Source organism: Gavialis gangeticus, unplaced genomic scaffold (assembly GCF_001723915.1).
Source record: "Gavialis gangeticus isolate Ggan-Ray unplaced genomic scaffold, GavGan_comp1, whole genome shotgun sequence".
In the NCBI taxonomy this organism is placed as follows: domain Eukaryota; kingdom Metazoa; phylum Chordata; order Crocodylia; family Gavialidae; genus Gavialis; species Gavialis gangeticus.
In genome coordinates this window covers 44,851,665-44,860,541 of record NW_017729032.1, presented here as the reverse complement: position 1 = coordinate 44,860,541, position 8,877 = coordinate 44,851,665, and the positions used below count along the sequence as shown (strand labels likewise).

The 8,877-nt window shown below is 39.8% G+C and overlaps 1 protein-coding gene across 3 annotated transcripts in view; it reads right to left on the bottom strand.

Annotated features, from left to right (window-relative positions):
- Positions 1-8,877, bottom strand: part of WASF3 (WAS protein family member 3) — a 169,232-nt gene that overhangs the window by 44,252 nt on the left and 116,103 nt on the right. Inside the window, exon 1 of one of the 3 annotated variants that reach the window (XM_019525204.1) lies at positions 4,027-4,067. The exons of the other annotated variants lie outside the window; for them this stretch is intronic. The gene's annotated coding sequence lies outside the window, so the exon portion shown is untranslated. Of the gene's footprint in view, positions 1-4,026; positions 4,068-8,877 lie in introns of those variants that run through there. 3 annotated transcript variants of the gene reach the window in all.

The window sequence follows — 8,877 nt, the reverse complement described above, 5'->3', positions numbered from 1 at the left end:
TCAGTCATGTTTTTCTGAAGTCAAGTAGAAGGTAGGGCAGGGTAGCATCTTTGGGACTAACTGGGTCACAGAGGTATGAGCTTTCATAGGCAACAGCCTACTTCATCAATCTCCTTCATTAGCAGGAGAACTCTCATGCACGATGCTCTTTCCTATTTATTTGATTTCTATGCCAACCCTTCCTAAAAAGAGAAGTAAAGGCAATCACATTAGGAAACTGGAAAATCCATAAACTACAAATATGTATTCCTTCATTCATCATCATCTATTGGCAAAGACTTACTTGACAACATAAGAACTACCATGAGGAGTCAGATCAAAGGTTCATCTAGCCCAGTATTCTATTTCCCACATTGGCAATTAGTAACTGCTTTAGCGCTTCACCAGCTGAATACAGGGAGCTTCACCAGCTGAATACAGACCTACCTGTGGTGGTGGGGCAAGCAGCATCAGGAAGCTGTAGAGGTTAGTGCAGCTGTTGCTTGCCTCTCCGACAAGGCTCTGTCACTGGCATTCACTGATGGGCCCCACCCCCTAATTCTTGGCAACTACAGGAGACCCACAGGCCAGACAGTACAGCTCCATGGGCCGGATGTTTGATACCCCTGCTTCAGAGTAAAAAGTGTAAGAAAAAACCCCCCAAATGTGTAAAGTGATCCATCCCCTGCTAAGCCTTGCCAGTCACTAGCTGTTACAGGTTTAGACAGGTATTGTGGTTACACTCTCCTTCTCTGTGTAGTGCACATGCAGTAAACTATATTATACCCCACCTTCTCAAAATCTTAGTTCCACTCCTGGGCTTAGGGATGTTATGGGCCTCAGATGACATCCATAATTGTTATGTTTAATATCCCAATAGACCTAATTTTTTCTAATCCCTTTTTGAACCTGATTATAGTATTAGTATTCACAATATCCTGTGACAATGAATTCCACATGTTATTTATGCGTTATGTAAAAAAGTACTTCTTTAAACCTGCTATTTGATAATTTAGGGTACTTCTTGTTTTACAAGATACCTCAAATATTAGAAGACATAGTAGTTTCTCACTCATTTTTCACAGATTATTCATAAGTCATCTGTTAATGAGCAGAGGAAATTAAAACTCATTAAATATTATTTATTTATTACAATTTTTGTGCCTAATATTTCAAGGGTTCACCATCATAAATCTGAATTCATTTAGAATAGTCTATTTAAAAATTCTCCCTGACAGCATCTCTTGCTATATCAATGAGTTTCCATATTATCTTCAAGTGTCCTCTGTTTTAAATTAGAATGTCATTAACGAATAGTTATTACTGCAGATGTAGGAATACAAGAGATGATAGATACATTTTTACTTTTTGCATGCTTTTCCAACTTTTTTTTAGCAGTGTTGCTTCAACTCAGATCACACCCCATCCCTAAATTGAAGTGGGTAATTGAAACTACAGGAAATGGTTACTGCTTATAGACTACCACACTATAACAAGACATTTAAAATTCAGCCAGAAAGCAGATGTAAAGGCATGAAAGACTCCAAACAATGTACAATCCTTCTGAATAACACTAATAGTGTTGGCTATTAGTAGAGACTAGCTGAAACAGCTCATTCTAAACTGCTTGGAGGTCTTTGAACAATTGGCAGGAACTCAAATTAACAGCTGTTACTGAAATCAACATCTCCATCCTTCCTAATCCCTAAAAAAAATGACAAGTTTACTTTAAAAGCATTCCTGTGGCATTAAAAACTGACTGAAGCTTCAGAACTCTAGACAGGCAGATTTGTACCAACTAAAGACAAAATGCAGTCTTCATACATTCACAGATATCAAAGATGAAAAACACCTGTTCAATCATCTAGTGCATCTTCCTGGAAATGTGGGGCTGTTTCTCCTGCTTTGTCTACCATCTTCACCAAATTCATTTAGGAAAAAATCCTCAAAAATGGCTGATTCTGCTTCCTTTAGGAGAGTTTACACAGCTGAATACATCTGGCACAGAATACTTTTCTTCCTTGTTATCCCCACAAAATTGCCCTTTGTATGTTTCATCACTACTAATTGAATACATAGCTTTTCATGCATGCCTATTAAAGCCCCCTACAAAGAAAGTCAACTATGATAATCCTCATATCAAGGAGGAAAACAACAGACTTGTCAAAGGTCACACAGTAAGTCAGTGATAAGATCAGGAAAATAAGTCTCCTAAATTCCAGCTCTATAACCTACCCATTAAACTATACTACTACTTCTAATGATATGTCTCTGCATCTTTGATGTTAATGCCTTCCAGACAAGGCAGTAGGGATTCAGCTTCCTCGACCATGGGGCGTTGTTCCAGGAAGAAGGATTGCTAGGAAGAGATGAGATCCACCTGATGAAGAGAGGAAAGAGCATCTTCACAGACAGGCTTGCTAACCTAGTGAGGAGGACTTAAACTCGGTTCGCTGGGGGATGGAGAACAAAGCCCTGAGCTAAGTGATGAAAAGGGGGGAAATGGAGGAAGCAGAATCAGGAGTGGACAATAGGGGAGGCTTCATTCTTCCTGAGAAAGTAGGGCAACTGGTTAGTCACCTCAGGTGGCTGTACACAAACACACAGAGCCTGGGAAACAAGCAGAAAGAATCAGAAGGCCTTACACAAACAAGGAACTACGATGTGACTGAAAAAACAGACACTTAGTGAGACAGCTCACATGACTGGAGCACTGTCATGGATGGGAACAAAATGTTCAAGAAAAAAAGGAAGGGGAAAGGAAGAGGAGTTGCATTGTATGTAAAAGAGCTGTATGATAGCTCAGAGCTCCGGTATGAAACTAGAGATAGGCCTGTAGAAAGTCCCTGGGTTAAGATTGGAGCAACAAGGGTGAGGTTGTGGTGGCTGTCTGCTATAGACCACCAAACCAGAAGGATGAGGTAGATGAGGCTTTCTTCAGACAACTAGCAGTAGCTTCCAGATCACAGGCCCTGGTTCTCATGGGGGACTTCAGTCATCCTGACATGCTGGAAGGGCAATACAGCAATACACAGGAAGTCCAGGAAGGTTTTGGAGAGCATTGGAGAGAACTTTCTGGTGCAAGTGTTGGAGAGACCAACTGGGGACCATGTTCTTCTTAACTTACTGCTCATAAACAGGGAAGAGTTGGTGGGAGACATTGAAGTGGATGGCAAGTTGGGCAGCAGTGACCACAAGATGATTGAGTTCAGGATCCTGACAAAAGGAAAAAGGAGAGCAGCAGAGTATGAACCATGGGCTTCAGAAAAGTAGACTTCGACTCCCTCAGGGAACTGAAGGGCAGGGATTCTCTGGGAGGCCAGTCTGAGGGGGAAAGGAGCTCACGAGAGCTGGTTGCATTTTAAAGAAACCTTACTGAGGGCACAGGAACAAACCATCCTGATGTGCAGGAAGAATAGCAACCAGCTTGGCTTAGCAGAGAACTCTTTGGTGAGCTTAAGCAGAAGAAGGAAGCTCACAAGCGGAAACTTGGACAAAACTTGGGAGGAGTATAAGAATATTGCTTGGGCATTCAGGGATGAAGCTAGGAAGGCCAAAGCACAAGTAAAGCTGCAGCTAGCAAGGGACATGAAGAATAATGAAGAGTTTCTACAAGTATGTTAGCAACAAGAGGAAGGTCAGGGAAAGTGTGGGTCCATTACTGAATGGGGGGAGACAGCCTAGTGACAGATGATGAAGAAAAGGCTGAAGTACTCTATGCCTTTTTTTACCTCAGTCTTCACAAGCAAGGTCATCTTCCAAACTACAGCAGTCTGGGGAGGAGGTCAGCAGCCTTCAGTGGTATAAGAACAGGTTAGGGACTATTTAAAAAAAGCTGGACGTGTACATGTCCCTGGGGCCAAATGCAATGCATCCAAGGGTGCTGAGGAATTTGGCTAATGTAATTTCAGAGCCACTGGTCATTATCTTTGCACACTCTTGGTGATCAGGAAAGGTCCCTGATGACTGGAAAAGGGCAACCACAGTGCTCACATTTAAGAAAGGGAAGGAGGAGGATCCAGGGAACTACAGATCAGTCAGCCTCACCTCAGTCTGGAAAAATCATGGAGTAGGTCCTCAAACTATCCATTTCTAAGCACTTGGAGAAGATGGTGATTAGGAACAGTCAGCATGGATTCAACCATGGGCAAGTCATGTCTGACCAACCTGACTGCCTTCTATGATGAGATGACTGGCTCTGTGGATAAAAGGAAACAAGTGAATGTGATATACCTTGACTTTAGCAACGCTTTTGTTACCATCTCCTGCAGCATTCTTGCAAGCAAGCTGAGGAAATATGGGTTGGATGAATAGACGGTAAGGTGGATAGAAAGCTGGCTAGATTGTCAGACTCAATGGGTACTAATGTCTAGCTGGCAGCTGGCATCAAATGGAGTACCCCAAGGACTGGTCCTGGGACCAGGGATCGGTTTTGTTCAACATCTTCATTAACGATCTGGAAGATGGGATGGATTGCACTCTCAGCAAGTACATGGATGACACCAAGCTTGGGAGTACAGTAGATACACTGGAGGGTAGCACTAGGATTCAGAGTGGCCTAGACAAATTGCAGGATTGGGCCAAAAGAAATCTCACGAAATTCAACAAGTACAAAGTCTTGCACTGAGGGTGGCAGAATCCCATGCACTGCTACAGCCTGGGGACTGACTGGCTAAGCAGCAGCTCTGGAAAAAAAGGACCTGGGTGTTACAGTAGACAATAAGCTCGATATGAGTCAGCAGTGCGCCCTTGTTGCTGAGGCGGCTAACAGTATACAGGTCTGCATTAGTAGGAGTGTTGCCACACATCAAGAAAAGCAATTATTCTTCTCTATTCTGCACTGGTGAGGCCACATCTGGAGTACTGTGTCCAGTTTTGGGCCACCTGCTATAGAAAGGATGTGGACAAGTTGCAAAGAATCCAGCAGAGAGCAATGAAAATGGTGAGGAGGCTGGAACACATGACTTCTCAGGAGAGGCTGAGGGAACTGCGTTTATTTAGTTTGGAGAAGAGAAGACTGAGGGGGAACTTGATAGCAGCCTTTAACTACCTGAAGGTTCCACAGAGGATGGAGCTGGATTGTCCTCAGTGGTGACAGATAACAGAACAAGAAGCAATGGTCTCAAATTACAGCAAGGGAGGTTTAGGTTGGATATTAGGAAAAACTCTCTCACTAGGAAGGTGGTGAAACACTGGAACAAATTCCCTAGAGAGGTGGTGAAGTCTCCATCCTTGGAGGTTTTTACAGCCTAGCTTGACAAAGCCCTGTCTGGAATGATCTAGTTGGGAATGGTCCTGCTTTGAGCAGGGGGTTGGACTAGATTACCTTCTGATGTCCCTTCCAACCATAATTGTCTATGATTCTATAATTTGAAGATCTGTGTTCTTTCTACCATCATTCTTTGTCATCATGTACCCCTCAAATTAATCTTCCCTGATAATGTTCTTTCCCTTTTTCTTTTGAATTGTACCCAATTTCTTAATATCACTGTTACTTTCTACTTGAGTTTCAAGTTTTCTTTGCATTGAATAATTCTGGCTCTAAAGTTGGGAGTTAAAGCAAGGAGGAAGGGAGACCAAATGCTTGTTCATGGATGTTGATCACCCTTGCTCTGTCCGCGAGACCTCCAAATCAGCATTGGAATCTCTCTCCTGCCCATAAATTACAAACTGCCAAACAATTTTAAATCCCTCCACCTCCGCTCTTTGGGTACTCCCACTTTGCTTCCTTGAAAGTCATCTTGGCCCTCCCACCATGTTCTTTACTTCCCAATTCCCTTGTTGGAGTTCCCTCTTCTCCCTGTAGTTACTCATGATTACATCCCTCCTGCACTTCTCAAGCACATGAAGAGGAGTTTTATTTCTCCTTTCCATGTGCTGGGAGATAGAATCTGTTTTCCCTCTAAATGCTGAAGAAAAGCAGTCACTGTTTCTCCAGTACCTCCTTCTCCTGATCTCTTTTCCTGTTGGCAAACTAGCTTTCTTTATGGGGTGAGGAACTAACTACTGATGTCTCCCCTGCCTGGAGAAAAGGGAATGGTCTCCCCTGCCAATATAGGTATGTGCAAGTCCCTGTGCATTATTTCCCTGTACCAACTGATGTTTGCAACTTTTCTATATTTAGAATGATCTGTTAATTTAAGTATTCCAAATCAGTAAGAACTAAATCCAGAATCCCATAAAACTTCAGTGAACACTTTTATCCACTGAGTATATTGTCATGTATCAATTCCCTCCTGATAAATTAGTCTTAAATAATTTCTGATCCAAAAAGACAGCATTGTTTCTAATTCCAGTAAAACTGAGCTAGCATTTCAAGCACACTCTTATAAATTAGATTTAAACTATCACATCTAATTACCGGGCATTATATTACTGCACTTATTTTACAGGATAATTTTATGGTTTCTATCATAAAGTAATCAAGCAAATTTAGCTGGCATGATTTATTCTTTATAAACACATTCCTGCTTGCTGTTCACAATTTCATTACCCTCTGGATATCAAGAGAAAACAACCACTTAATATTTGTTACATTACTTTACTAAGAATAGAAACTAACTTAAGGGATTATTATTGCTCAGATCACTGTAAAGTTTCTGGACAGTTACTATATTTACTTTAGGACTACTGTTCATTATTCTAATTGTTTCAGTGTTTCTTCATATTTCTCTAGGCACTTTATTTCATGCAAGCCTTCCTATTCTTGGTGCTAAGCTCTCTGAGGCAGAGACTGTCTTTGTTATGTATGTGTTCAATGCCTATGTAACGGGACCTCGATTCTCCAAGAACCAGTTTGTACAATACAAAACAAGAACAATTTTTTCTTCTCCAATGAGCCACAGCTTTTCAATGGCATAATGAATGTATTCATAATGGCCTGAAGGATGTACATCATCCAAAAAGCATATGTACAGATCTTCCAAGTAACACATTACCTGCTCTTTACCAAAGTATTTCTACAGGGGTTGTAACTCACTGACTGTAAAGCATTCTATTTGGGAAAGGAGACTTTAATGGTTAAGATTCAAATGAAAATAGTTTGTTCCTCTTAGCACTGGGTTTCCATTTTTTATCTTCTCCTCATGTTGCCTCTGTCTGAATACAAGACAGCTGTGAAGCTGACTTAGATATCCCTGGAGCAATTTTCTTTTTTCTGACAAGAACTTGCCCGTTTTGTTTGTATTCTGCAGTTCTGTGAACTTGCATCCCTTCACGCCCCCCAAAACTTCTTAAGAAATATTTGATGGCCTAGTAAGGTTATAAAGGAGATAAAGGCATTAAACAACAGGGGGAAAAACAATCTTATGGCAATGCTTGCAGACCAGATGAATTTTTACATCAGGTCTTATAAACCCATCTCCACACTTCCAAAAATCTAATGGAGGGCAGACCAACTATTGCACCTGACTGACCATATGATTGTAGAGAACTCTCTTAATTTCTAACAGAACTACCTTTCCTTAAAAATTAACAAGGGTTTATATGTACTTCAGTGAATTAGAATCCCAAGGATAAGTGTCATTGATTTTTCTTATTTTCTTTTCTAATACAGACTGGGTGTTACAGTTCTTTTGGCAATATCAACAGGTATACTTGAGCAAAATTATATTCCCATTGATTTCCAGGAAGCAAATCCAAATGTCATAAAATCCTTTGTATAAAAATGAGAAAGATTTCTCCCTACCATGTCAATGTAAATGTTGTAAATTATCAATAGAGCATATACAATTGACTCTGATCAACTAATAACATTAATCAAAGTAAAGCCAAGGGAATACAGTTAGAAAGATCATTTATTTCTTCCTTTGTGTAATTAAGAAAACAGAGTTCATACAGTGGTTTGTGTGAACAATGTTTAACCTGATTCCTTGAAGACAAAGCCTTGGATATATTAATATAAAGAAATCTTCCTCTCTCTCCTGCCTTGGTCTTTATTGTAACATAAAAGGATTTTAAACTTTTTAATATACAACATTACTGAATTTTGTTTGTGCTCAAAGAACATTACTAATATTTAAAAAATGTATTTTGTAGTTTAAATCTCGACATTTTCTAAAATGATGGATCATTTATTTCCTCATGTGTAACATAGAAATAAAAGTATTATGTGTTCTCTTTTTGTTGAAAAAAGATTTTTAAAGGAATTTAGGATACTAGCCATTTCTAAATCTTTGATTCTTCTTCTCATTATTCAGAAGCCTAGTTTCTCCTGTTTTTTCCTGACATGTTTGTGAACACTTTTCAACTAACATTAAACTCATTTACTTCTCTGCTCCACTAACCTTTTCCAAGTCTACTGTGGCTGAGTGGTCTTGCTTGGCTCCTCCAGCCCACTCCCCATCCCCAGTAACACCTTCCTCATTTACAGTATGTTTTGGGGGGAAACGGAGTTAAAACCTCTAATCTTAGAGTATATCTCCTTACAGCACTTAAATTCCTATTTTTTTTCTTTAAAACTGTGATCTGCTCTACATTATTCGTTATAGCTTAAAATCTCCTAGTATTCTCTCATATTAGCATATTTTAGTATTTCATCTCATTGAACGTTATTTTTTACCCTTGTGTCTTATTTAAGCAAAACCCGTTTACTTGAAATCTAATATTAACTACTACAATTTAAGAACCCATTTTTACTGCACTGAATGCATTTTGGAGCCATAAGCTCTAAGTACTCTTCTCCTCTCATTTCAGTCAGAAAGGAGATGATCCAAGAAGGTTTCTCATATAGCAACAACCTTCCTTTTTTGAATCATAAAGTTGACCTCTCCCTAAATTATTCCTTTATTTATTCATCAGTAGACTTATCAAACTCCTCCTCTCTTTAGAATATTGGCTTAGTCTTATTAAATATAAATGATTCCAGTTTTTCTTCTTTTTTTTTTTTTTTTTGTTTGG